This window comes from Lepidothrix coronata, unplaced genomic scaffold (assembly GCF_001604755.1).
Source record: "Lepidothrix coronata isolate B3197 unplaced genomic scaffold, Lepidothrix_coronata-1.0 Scaffold40, whole genome shotgun sequence".
In the NCBI taxonomy this organism is placed as follows: domain Eukaryota; kingdom Metazoa; phylum Chordata; class Aves; order Passeriformes; family Pipridae; genus Lepidothrix; species Lepidothrix coronata.
Window position 1 is genome coordinate 3,141,361 of NW_016690220.1, and position 12,479 is coordinate 3,153,839.

Genomic DNA, 12,479 nt, shown 5'->3' on the forward strand with positions numbered 1-12,479 from the left:
TTGAAATAAAAACTAAACTAAAAAATAATAAAACTAAAAAATCAGGGAACTTTCTCTGCCAACAGACGTTGCCAGCAAAATAAATACTGCTTGCCCAGCAGCAAGGGCAACTTGAGTTATGTTACCACTAAAGACCTTCAGCAGAAATGCCAATCACAATTATGATTATAATATATTTGGCATTAAAATGTCAAATGTGTCATTGATCTTCCTCTAAGAAATAACCAAGATCATGCATACTATATGCATATTTTTCTTAATTTGTGGTTAATACAGATTTTAACAAGATGCTCTAGATAAGAATCGACATGTACAAAACCTTTGTAACATATGCAACTAGGAAATGTTCATGCAGATATATTCAGACAACCTAAATCGCAAAGCTGCCAAAGCTGCATTCTGTGTTTTTTGATCTATAACTATGAGAAGTTGTAAAAAAAAATCTAATGAGCCATTGTAATCTATTTTTATGAAATAAAAATGTCAAACAGTCTTGGTCCAAGCACAGTTACAAAGCAAAAATCCCCTCCTCAACGTCACGGAGGAAGTGGAAGAAAGCACAAGTGTTTCCTCCCAGTGCTGATGGCTGCAGGACATAAGCTAATCATTGCCTCAGTAACCCTCAATGTGGTTTTCTCAATACCTATGCCTTGCAGGTCACTTCAGCAGTTCCTATTAATTTAATAAGAGTTTCTTTATGCTTGCATTTAAGTACAGTACTCGCCCCCGGTCTTTGAATGCATGCTGGGTAGAAAGCATTAACATTATCTACACCATTTAAGATTATGCACACTTCAATTAGATCTCACAACTACTTTTCCTTAGTTGCTGCCATCATCCTAGTTCCTGCAGGCTGAAAGCGGAATGTTTTCTCTAGACCTTGTTATCTTTTTTGTCACTTATTCCATAAAACTGCAATCCCATCAATTCCTGAAAAATATTCCTTATCGATCTGCTCTTCTTACTGTATTTTCCATAACTTACATCCATCCAGGTGAGATAAAAACTGAACTAAATTATTCCACATTCATATATAGTACTAAACCCAATGTAGCCTTAATTTTTCATACACAAGGAACAGCTTTGTGCTCGATCGTTGTCACAGAGCCAGAAAAGTGCTTAAGAATATAGTTGATTTTAAATATTTCAGTAGTTTTATTGATTTGAGAGAAGGAACTCATATATGAAAACTCAGACATGCATTAGAGTTTGGTTCTGCTTATTAGTTTTGGAAGGCTGTTTTAAATATCGTCTTTCCTAATTCGATCTCATGTATTTCATTATTTATTACTTCTCTGTGCAGTGATTAAGTTGAAATTTGTGAAGTCGCTTGCCTCCTCTCAGCCCTCTCATTTGCAACCCAGTGTTTTCTGAATTGCCATTTATTTTTATACAACACTTCTGACCAAACTGTTGTCATACTTGCACAGGGTTTTTTGGTTGGTTTTTTTACCACATATCCTATGGCTTTGTCTGCTTGGTCTCAACAGTTTACTGACTTGGGTATCTGTTATTTTGGGTACTGCTGAGTTTCTTTTGGTCTTTTTCGAACACTGCTCTTGGACATATTCCTGAAAAATGTGAACTTGTCTGCTATTTTTACTGTCTCTACATGGGACAAACTAATGATGGGACAGACAGCAGGGAAAGTGAAAAGCATCTGTGAGAGAGGTGACCGGTGCAATTCCAGATCAGAAAATATAAACTGTTAATATTCAGCTGGAGAGTTCAGAAATTAAACTGGTAATCTGTATTGCTTTTCCTAAGGAATTATACTTTATTTCATGCTAATATGGTTTCGCTATGAATTTTGAAGTACCTCCTGCAGTTAAAATAATGTCAGCTTTATCAAGAATATATGTCAAGAGGTGCATTAACAACCAATATTAATGTACTGTGCATCTAGGTGAAAAACAAAATAAAATCTTATTTTCACTGTCTTTTTTACAAGCAGGTTATTCAGAAATTCTCTGAACGCTAAAGTTTCTTAAATGAACATTGATTTATTTTTTTCCATTTAAATATAGCTACTAAAGAGAACTATGTCTTTGAGAATTGAGACTCCTGGTGTATTTAAACATTTATCCAATAAAAAAAGAGAAGGTAAACCACAAGTGACAGACTATCTTTCTGCTTACTGAGTAGTAGTAAAAAGTAAGGTACTTTTCCTAATATGCATATGCTACATTTGCAGCAAGTTCGCAGAAACCACTAGAAATTAATAGGGCTTTCTTTTCTTTTTTTCTTTTGTTACTTTGTTTATCATCAGATTCACCCAGTTTACTATCCATAAATTACTAGAATTGTCAGATTTGTTTCTACCATACTAATAGTTTATTTATTCTCCAACTTCCTGGACTCCTGTTTTTCCCCTCATAGAGAGATTCGGACTGCTCTGAGCAGAAAAGCATGTCCCAGAGTACAGATAAGGAGTGACCAGAAGGTGACCAGCCTTAATACAGCCTCTTGACCAATTCCAAAATAAAGCTCTAAAGAGCAGGGAGAAAACCCTGTCAGAATATAAGCAACAGCACAAGAATAAGAGGATAAGAGGCTGCGAGAGAGATGGACAAGACAGAACATGAGAAGTTCACAAGAAAGACACATTGTAGGGAAAAAACAGATCAAAGCAAACCATGGATGGACTCCATGTACAGATAAAGTGAAGAAAAGGAATCTTGGTCTTATTTTTGTAATCTGCTGAAAGCTTGGCTTTGTGAGTGCTTGGACTGATTATACATACAGAGGCATCTAACCAGCTGCACCGTTACATGCCCACAGATTTAATGAACGTACTTCAGAGGTCTACAGCCACTGAAAAACCTGTGTCACTTGGATGTCAGAGATAGAAAGTAGAGACTAGCATATGCTTTCTAAGACTTTTCTTAAGTTAACATGAGAAATTTTACATACCAGTATATTTAAAGGAGTGTAAAGCTTCAAATTTGATGCAGTTTATATTGGTACATCATAACTTATATTGACTTGCCTAGGGTAAACCTTAAGGTAAGATGAATCACTCCCTAGAAGCATCTGCTTCTCACCACTGTAAGCATTAGTGGGAACTACAGTGACTGTATCAGATGCAGCCACCTACACTGCACCTGGTCGAATGAATTCCATAAAAATTATTAGACCTATATAAATATTTAAGCATGTTAAGCAGTGAGGTACATAGAAGACACTTCGCCTCTTAACCCCTGAGGATTTCTAGGTATTTGATTTCTTTAAAAGGTTAAACTGGATGGTTAGTAAAGCTGACAGCGCCTTAATTCTTCAAAAATCATATTAAAGGTAAATATGGATGTCACAAAATTTTCAAGTGAATCCATATCTTCACTGTCTGGGAAAACTTTTAACATAGTGCTAAGATTTGAGATAACTGAATTTTCACTGTAATTTCTCTCAACCTTAAAAATACTTGGAGATTCAGGCCAGGCGTCTCAAAAGAGTCTTAACCTTGTTCTTACCTTGTTCTATTTCATCATAGCATAGTATTTCTACATCTACATAAACCACCAAGCAGCTTATGGGGTAGCTGTTTACTTCGTTGACTATGAGTTCTCATTTGAGCCAGTGATTTTTTGCAGTGTCATTAAGCATGTAACATCATCATATGCCATCCCCATATAACGTTCCTCTATGACTAGTAATCTCATTTACCTTAAACTTCAAACAATAGCCAATCAAAACTATGCTGATACACCTTCCCCTGCTCCTTTCATGTTTTTGTATGTATATCCACACAACTGAGGCTGCAGTTGGACTAGGTTCCTGCTATATCCCAACTGCTGCATGGCACTTGAGCTTTCACAGTCACTCATGGAGCTAAGCCCTCACTCTCTATTTTCTGCGTGTTCTGCTTGACCAAAAGACAAATGCAACACGCTTGAAATATAACAAGAAATGTATTTTAAATGAATAAATCAAAGAGAAGAGACTACAACTTTAACCCACCCCTTTCTACACTAAACTTCAAGGTTTTGCGGCAGAAGTGGGTAAAACTGAGGCAAAAAGGATACTGGACAGATACTGCAAACAAATGCAATCTTTGGCTTGGGGATTTAGGAATCATTATTCCCCTGTGACAGCCAGCTAAACATGGAAGAGAGGTAGGTGGGTAGAAGGCTTTCTCACTGTTCTTTGCACAAACAGTGCACCAAAGATAAGAAGTTTTCCCAGAAATAGTAAGGATGAACCAAAGAAGCAAAACAGAGTAAAGCCTCAAAAACATAAGGTCTGGAAATGTTTTGAATTAATTGATCCAGTAAAAAAAAAAAAATATATATATAGGGAAATATTATACTTGCAGTTCCTAAACTGGTTATAAATAATATGATGATGTTGTCAGGATGTCATTCAAAAAAAAATTGTCTCAAGTCCTTTTGTGTTAGATGTTTATTTTCAAGTTACTGATGGAAAGGATTTTTTCTGTATCCACAGAGAGTACACAATAATTCAGAAATTTTGATGCTATTAGTTATTGATGTTGTTGAGAACTCATAAGCTATACATAAAGATCAATACACATAATCTACCTGTACTGAGAGCCTCTATCTCTCACTGCCAGTAAAACCATGCATTTATTCAAGTTCTGAGCCTGCAGGACACAATTGAGTGTAGTTGCTGGAAGGGAGCAGGTCAGGAAGTAGCAGGGAAGGGCAACGTCTCCAAAAGGAATATTACAGCCTCTGGGTTTCTGAATCCTTATTTCGGAAAGGTATAGCATTGCTTCACAACAGATTTCAAAGAGGGAGAAGCCACTCCAAATTTTTTGGGGTGAGATTGGGAACAGACATGTACATCCTCTCTGCCTCATATGTCTTCCTACCTTTCCCTTTTCTCCTTTATTACACAATATTTGCCTCCTTCTTGAGACTTGCAGTACAAAGGCACAAAATAGCCATCTTTTTACCTGTGGTATAACCTCAACTCACCTCCTCCTGAGCTGCTCAGAAGAGGCAAGAACCAGAAGCTGTTCTCCAGAGAAGATGGAGTACAAAGGTGAGGGCAGAACAAACAACTCAAAGGGCTGGAGAAAGTGGTGTCTGCCCTTGCTGATCTGCCCCTTGCTTCCCTCTGCAGTGATCCCTGTCTCCCTAGCCCCTGCCTCACAACTGTTCAGAGAAAGAGCAGATACCAGCGGGATGCCTGTCCCTGTGTTTGAGCACAGAGATAAGACAGGCACCTCTGCCCTCATGCCACACCCCAACCTGGTGTTAGCAGCACATGCAAGTAGTTGTTCGTAGTGCCAAACACTGTCTTCATTCTTCTAAAATCCAAGTATTAAAAAAAAAAAACTCCTAAGGTTGTTATACAGTGTAAGAACATATTCATACACACGTCAGATCTCCTCTGAGACTTCACCAGGCTAAACAATCCCAACTGCCTCAGGCTCCCACATATGATAGGTGGTCAAATCCCCTCATCCTTGCAGTAGCTTTTGCCAGACATGCTCTAGTACATCCACATATCTCTTGTTTTGGGTAGCCCAGACGTGGACACACTAGTGCAGATGTGCTCTAGTCAGGGTTGAGCAGAGGAGAAGACTCACTCACTGCCTTTGACCTAGTGGTAACCAAAAAAATAAAAACACAACAAGAAACTTGCAACCAGAGATATAAAACAGTCATAAAGATGACTTTTAAGAACCACTAATGTGCAGTTGCAAGTTAAAGCTCTAAAACATCATTCGTATAGTATACTCCTCTATTTTCCTCTCTGACAACAAACTGGCAGTAGAGCAAACACATTATTCTGTTAGAATGATGCCCCCTAGCCCTATTATTCGCACACAGTTATACAGAAAATATCTTCGCTAAATCAGAACTAACAGTGTTCAACTGCAATTCTTTGCATTGCTTCTGTATATGCAGTTCCATGCAGTATTCCAGGTTAGGGTAGCCAGCTTACTGTCTCACTATTTAAATGGCTGTCATCGAAAAAACAGTGTTACTTGAGTCACATAATTCCAATACATGATTTCACAAATGCAAATTCACAAATCCCACAAATACAGTTCTCTCAATGTTTCTGCACTCAGAAACTGCCATGCATCTAAGACTGAGGATAAGAGAGTAGCTTTAGATTTCATTTAAGATAATGAGCCATAAATTTCTTATCTCTTCACTCCTCTTCACAGAGGCTTGAGAGCTGACAGTCTGAGGAGATGAATGGGAAAAATCCACACAACATTCAAATTTATTCAATCAGGTTGTTCACAAAGGCAGGCAAACACCTATGCTGGAATCCACTGTGCCCAACCTCCACACATTCAAAAAAGCTTAACATATCAGGGTGAAGGCCACACTGGGTCAAAGCAAAAATATACACCATTGTTTCTTTCACCTCTGTGTCTGCTCTCTCCTAGGTATCTGCTCCTAGTAGTAAACATTTGCAAAAGAAACTCCCAACCTCCAGAAATTTGCACTTCAGGAATTTATTTGGACTTGATGATCTTAGAGGTCTTTTCCAACCTTAACAATTCTATGATTCCATGATGTGCATGCCTTAAAATGCCTGTGTAGCAACATGACATATTAAATACTGTAGGACAACTGGCCTACACACTGACCTTTTATGTTCATACAGATAGATGTCTTTAAAGGTTTAGTTTTTATTACTAAAACTTTGTAAGGGCAGAAGACCCTTCTGGAAGAAGACCCTTCTAAGCTTGTTTCACTTAGAAAGACTTTTCTGTCTAGAAGAGGCATCTTTCCCTAAGACAGTTTTAGATGTTTTCTCCTCCTGTATTCCAAGGAAACTCTCCCTGGTATGAGAAAAAGACAAGTCTTTGCAGATATGTGAAGGGCTCCCACAGAGTGGGGGGCCAGAGATGATAAAAACCCTGAGAAGAACAGGGTATGTGTCTTTCTCCAGGGCCCACTGTTAAGATTAATGTTCTGTAAGTCTAGTGTTCTCGACTTTGGAAATAAATTTTCCTACAATCCTTCCACTGCCTGGCATTTTGGGGCTACCTGAGTGTTATCTTACTTCACAGTCTTCCTATACTCACTGCAGCTTCCCAAAACGAGAATAAGCAGAAGATGCAACTTGCTGGCACAGTGCGGCAACTCTGGCAATTCTTAGTTGGAAGTTAAATCTCTAAATCCTTGGGCTGCTTTCAATTATAATGAGATAGGAAATTGCATAGAATTGCTCCCAGGATAAGAATTTTATAAGTGGTTCTGTAAAAGTCCATCCCCACCCTCAGGCAATAAATAGAGTAGGGCCACACTGAGAACCCAACCCTTTTCTTTTTTGAAAATGCAAGGACAGCTGTAAACTATTAAAAAATTGCTTGTAGTGAAGCACATCAGCAAAAATAACTACATGGACGTTCTAAAATTCCTCAGGTTTCATCTTGGCAATTAGATTTCACCACAGCCAAGCAGAGATAAAGAAAAGAGAAGATGCTGCAAATCCTATATTTCGAGATCTGTGGCTGTTACATTTATTACTAGGAAGTCAGCAATGCTTGCAGCCATCAGGAGCCCTGCAGTTCAGCATTCCTGGCTGTTACAAGCTCTGTCAGGCAGCCGGCAATGCTTCGAGCTGACATTAATCACCGACTTTGGGGTTCACAGCTGTTGCAAGCAGTTCCAGCAACTTGGCGGTGCTAGTAACAATTTATTTCACTTAGCAACAAACGCTGGCATATGAGTGTTGCTTATAATTTCTAAGGAGCTTTTTGCCAATGCTATTAGCTTCCACAGTCAGCTGGGGTTATAGTAATGGGAGATTTAAGAACTTTTAAGACCATTTCTAGCTGTGGTGCCTAACGACAAAGAGTACCTTTGGCTACAGTAACTGTGCATACAAACATTGCTAATATGTTGGCAACTTTGCTAATAATAACCGAGTGCCTGATACTACCTACAGCTGTGGAAGCATTAGTCAGTGCTTCAAAACGCTGCTGCTATGTCAACAACATGTATAGAGTTTAACAAGTCATTCTTACAATACCAGGAGATATTCTGCCAGAGCTCTGCGCTGCAGCTAAGTCCCTCAGCAGGGTATATTAGCTCAGGCTCAGCACTGTGTGAATAAAGTCACACAGATTTTGAGCAATGTGAAAATATTGAAAGCTACGCTGCAGAGAACAGGGTGCTGAGAACACAGACAGAGACTCTGCTTCTGAATACCAAAAAATGTGTTTAATGCATCAGAGAGATAGTAGAAAATTTTAATTTAGACATCACTGTCATTATTTGTGAAGATAACTACAGTGGGGCTTTTTTAAACCTAAATTAAAAATAAAAAGGAAAATACTCAATGCTTCATAAACAAATTGTGGAATTGCTCCATCATGTCTTAATAAAAAGATGTCCAAGGAAAGGAGTGAAATAATTCTGAAAAGCAATATATTATGAAAGGTATAGTGTAATTCTATCCCTGAGCAGAAGAAAAACTTTTTTTGCAAAACCTTTTTTTATCTTCAAGTTTCACCATATCTGCAAATTGCGCAAGGGAGTTTTTTAATATTTTTTTATTTTTTTATTGGCAGAAGACAACCTTCACATTAAATTAAAGAATACCTGTGAAATTACTTGTTTTAACCCTTCTTAATAGAAAAAGTGTATTACATGTGATTTCTTAATTTCATTTTGAAAATGGTTAAACATTTGCTTCTACAAATCTTTGGTTTATCTTGGATTGGATTTTATATATTATACACCTAAATATGTGACATTAACACTAATGCTTTTAGATGCGTGAAGATGTCTTATGAAAAGTATGTCTAAAGGCAATTTTGATTTAAAAAATTTCAGACAGATGTTGAAGGACACAATTTTAGTGCATAAATGACTGTGTTTTCAAGTTGTTTTTTTGTTTCACTGCTGACTCCTTCATAAAAATAAAGGGCAAATCATGCTAAACTAGTCAGATCACACTTTTTGATAGACAACAAACTTTGTATCTGAAGGAGAAACAAGGGAAATGACACATCTCATTTTTAACAAGATTTTTGACACTATCTTACGGTATTTTCTAAGCAGACTTACAAACATCCTAAGCAGACTGAACTACCATTCTGTTGGTATATAACTAGCTAGGAAACTACAAAAGAAAACTAGCTATGAAAATTTCCTACTGTATCCTATGGTTTACTCCATTTACATACAGTCTATTCCATTTGTGATATCTTATGGGGCTGAGTGATGAAATAACACGTAAGCTATCACACTTGCAGATAACAGTTCAGAAGGGATCCAAGATACAGAAATGCAGTTGTATAATTCAAAACAATAGTAAATGAGAGAAATACTCTGGAGAAAATAGGATGAAATTCAGTAAGATGAAATGAAATTTAGCAACAATGAACCCCATCAAATTAAAAAAAAAAAAAAAAGAAAGAAAAAAATTAAAAAGCTGCTAGTCTTGCTCCAGAAAATAAAAATATCTGAGCATATAATAGTTCAGAAAGTTGAATGCGAATAAAAAATGGCATTCTGCAGGAATAAGGTCATGCTATTGTGTATGAACAGGAATCTTATCTGTACTCTAGTGGGAGTAGATTTTGTCCTCTACTGCTGATATGTGCCAATACAGCAGCTGAGTCTAAGAACATATTGTTGTTTCCAGTACCAAAAGGAGGAGAGGTCAACCATTTCTTTTGTGCTTCTTTCCAGAGGTTATGCCCAAGATCAACACAGAAGGTCCAAATGATACTTATAAAGAACGCGCTTTCAGTTGGTGGCATATTGTCAGTTAATTCTGCCCACCAGAATATAAAACTAGACCTTATTCATTAAATCCCATTTCAGCAATTGTAGGATACCACGTAGTGAAACAAATCTAGAGAACGTGAGCTCCAATAACCCAAACCCACAGAATGCTGCCTGCACACTTTATTAAACTGAAAACTTGTACTAAAACCCACTTTGAGATAGCAATGATGTGTCACAAAACGAGAGCTAGAAAGATGAGAAACAATGCCAATGCCCTTGACCTACAGAGAAACAGGGAATTTATTCTGTGAAACTCCTGATGACCTTTGTTAGGCTTGCTGAATCTGGTGGCCCAACAGATTAGAGGCAGCCACAGCTCTGTGTCCCCAAGTCAAGCCAGTAGCAAGGCTGGGCAGGTATTCCCTGTACAGAGAATACACAAATACATGTATATGCATGAACATGCACACACGCATGTATAGATACAGACTTAAACAGTCTGTCCAGCACCTTTTCCTGGACACTCAGGTCTCCCCAGCTGGTGGCACCTGGACATACAAACCCCTGATACCCCCAGCCCTGCTCCAGTTGGTGATGCTCCGGCACACACAGGCACACTATGGGGTTGTCCAGTCACTGGCCTTAGACCCTCAGCCTACTCATACACAGGACAAATCGTACTGGACAGGCACAGGGCATCATCAGACAACTGCACTGACCAGCAAGCTGTTTCCATACAACTAGCCTCTTTTAACCCCTTTCCCCACTATTTCCCATGCTTGTTCCTCCACAATTCACCATGATCCCTCTCTTCTTCCCTTCTTCCCTGCTTGTGCTTCCTCCTCTAAACATCCCATAACAAGTCTTGCACAGACCCAAGACACCCTTTGCCTGCATCCCAGGCAACCCCTATACCCTATAGGCAGTAAGATTCCTCTTTTCAAAGGTGGTCCCAAGACCGACTCCCACTGACTAATCCTGATGGGCCTCACACCTGGACAATGGGGCCTGTCACTCCCTTGCAGCAGACCTGTGAGTGTCTGAGTCAGGCTCACCTCTGTCCCTGATAAGCTTCTGATGTTCCTCCAACTGCCATTGTCCCTTTGCTCCTTTGTCCTCATGGATACAACCTCTTTATCTTATCTTATACCATAACAACCTGAAGTAGTGGGCTATGTATCACATGCCAGAGGAAGAGAGGAAGGAAAGGGAATCACCACTAGCCTGAGGTGGCAGACTTGTGATTCTGATCCCAACCAAAGCAGCCACCTGCACTCATGAGCAGTACAGACAAAGTGAAAGAATTGCATATGAAGAGGAATATCATCATGACTTGCCCTACTTTCAGTCTCTTTCTGTAGACAGTTTCCAGTGTTTAAAAGTAAGGCAATGAACAAGGAAATGAACAAGTAGAAAAAAACAAATTATGAATCTTGGAGGTTGAAATCTTTCCTGGTCCTTGAGCGCACCTAGCATAAAACATTAAGTAAAGTGATTACTTATGTAGCATTCACAGAATGAAAGAATGGTTTGGGTTGGAAGGAACTTCAAAGAATATATATTTCGAAACTCCATGGCATGAGCAGGGACACCTTCCACTAGACTAAGCTGCTCAAAACCCCATCCAACCTGGCCTTGAACACAACTTCTCTGGGCAACCTATTTCAGTGTCCATTATATATTCACACATATATGGAGAGAGAGTGAGTGTTTATATATATGTTTGTACGTATATATTTATTTGAATGTGTTATAAAAATATATACATAATATATTAATATAATAATTGTCATCACAATTAACAGAGATCTAAACCTCTTAACCCCTCCTGGGTTTACCAACCAGTTAGCTATGCAATGACTCATCCTAAGCCTAGCTGTTTCACCACAAACTCTCTACAGCTTCTCTTGTTTTCCCTATATAAACACAGTAACACAGTCTACACACAGCCATTAAATATTCCAAATCTCTCTGCTCTCAACAACCTCCTTTGATGGAGGTCATCTAAGAGCTTCACCCTTTAATGTTTAGAAACTTTTTTAAAACCTTCAAATCTGAATACTTTATGAAGCCTGTACATGCATTTACTCTTTGAACAGAAAGATAACTAGCCTCAAAGCCAGTTGGAAAATATTTATGTACTTTCTCATCATCATTTCAGTAAACAAGTTACAACATTTCCCCCCAAAAATCCTTCATTCTCTTATTCATCTTTTTTGGGCTGTTCCAGTTCAAATTATATAAGCATTTTAGCCAGATTTTTGCAGAATATTCTAATGACTTAATGAGATACTACCCATATCTTGTACCATGGTACTCATTGTTTCCTGTTCCAATAAAGAATCTCTTGCCGTGACAAAACTGAATTACCTTTTGCATACACATGGTGTTTTACAGACACAGGTGACTGTCTGCAGCAGAAATTTCTGTTATTAGTTTCAAAATGCACAATTCTGCACAATTAATCCTTCCCTATAATCTCTATTGCTCCTTCCAAAAGTGTTTCCTCTGTAATACAGCAAGAAAGTTCTTTTCAGCAGTACAATATGTGGCAGCTTTGACATCAGGATATGCAACTTTCCCCAAACTGTTGAACAGCCACCATGGTAATGATGTAAGGGGTCTTTGTAAGAAGGTGATAGATAGGGGTTTGAAGTCCTTCAGAAGAATAAGGGCAGTAAATCTGCATATTCCATGCTTATGATTCCCAACAGTTATAAAGGAAATGTGTGTCTGTGTGTGAGCAGCGGGGAGGTGGAATAACAGGAAATGCTGGGTTATGTTGGACAAAATTATTGATATTCATTG

The 12,479-nt window shown here is 38.3% G+C and overlaps 1 protein-coding gene across 2 annotated transcripts in view; it reads right to left on the bottom strand.

Moving 5' to 3' along the window:
- GABBR2 (gamma-aminobutyric acid type B receptor subunit 2) overlaps positions 1-12,479 on the bottom strand; it is a 475,771-nt gene that overhangs the window by 293,903 nt on the left and 169,389 nt on the right. The gene's annotated exons all lie outside the window — the stretch shown is intronic.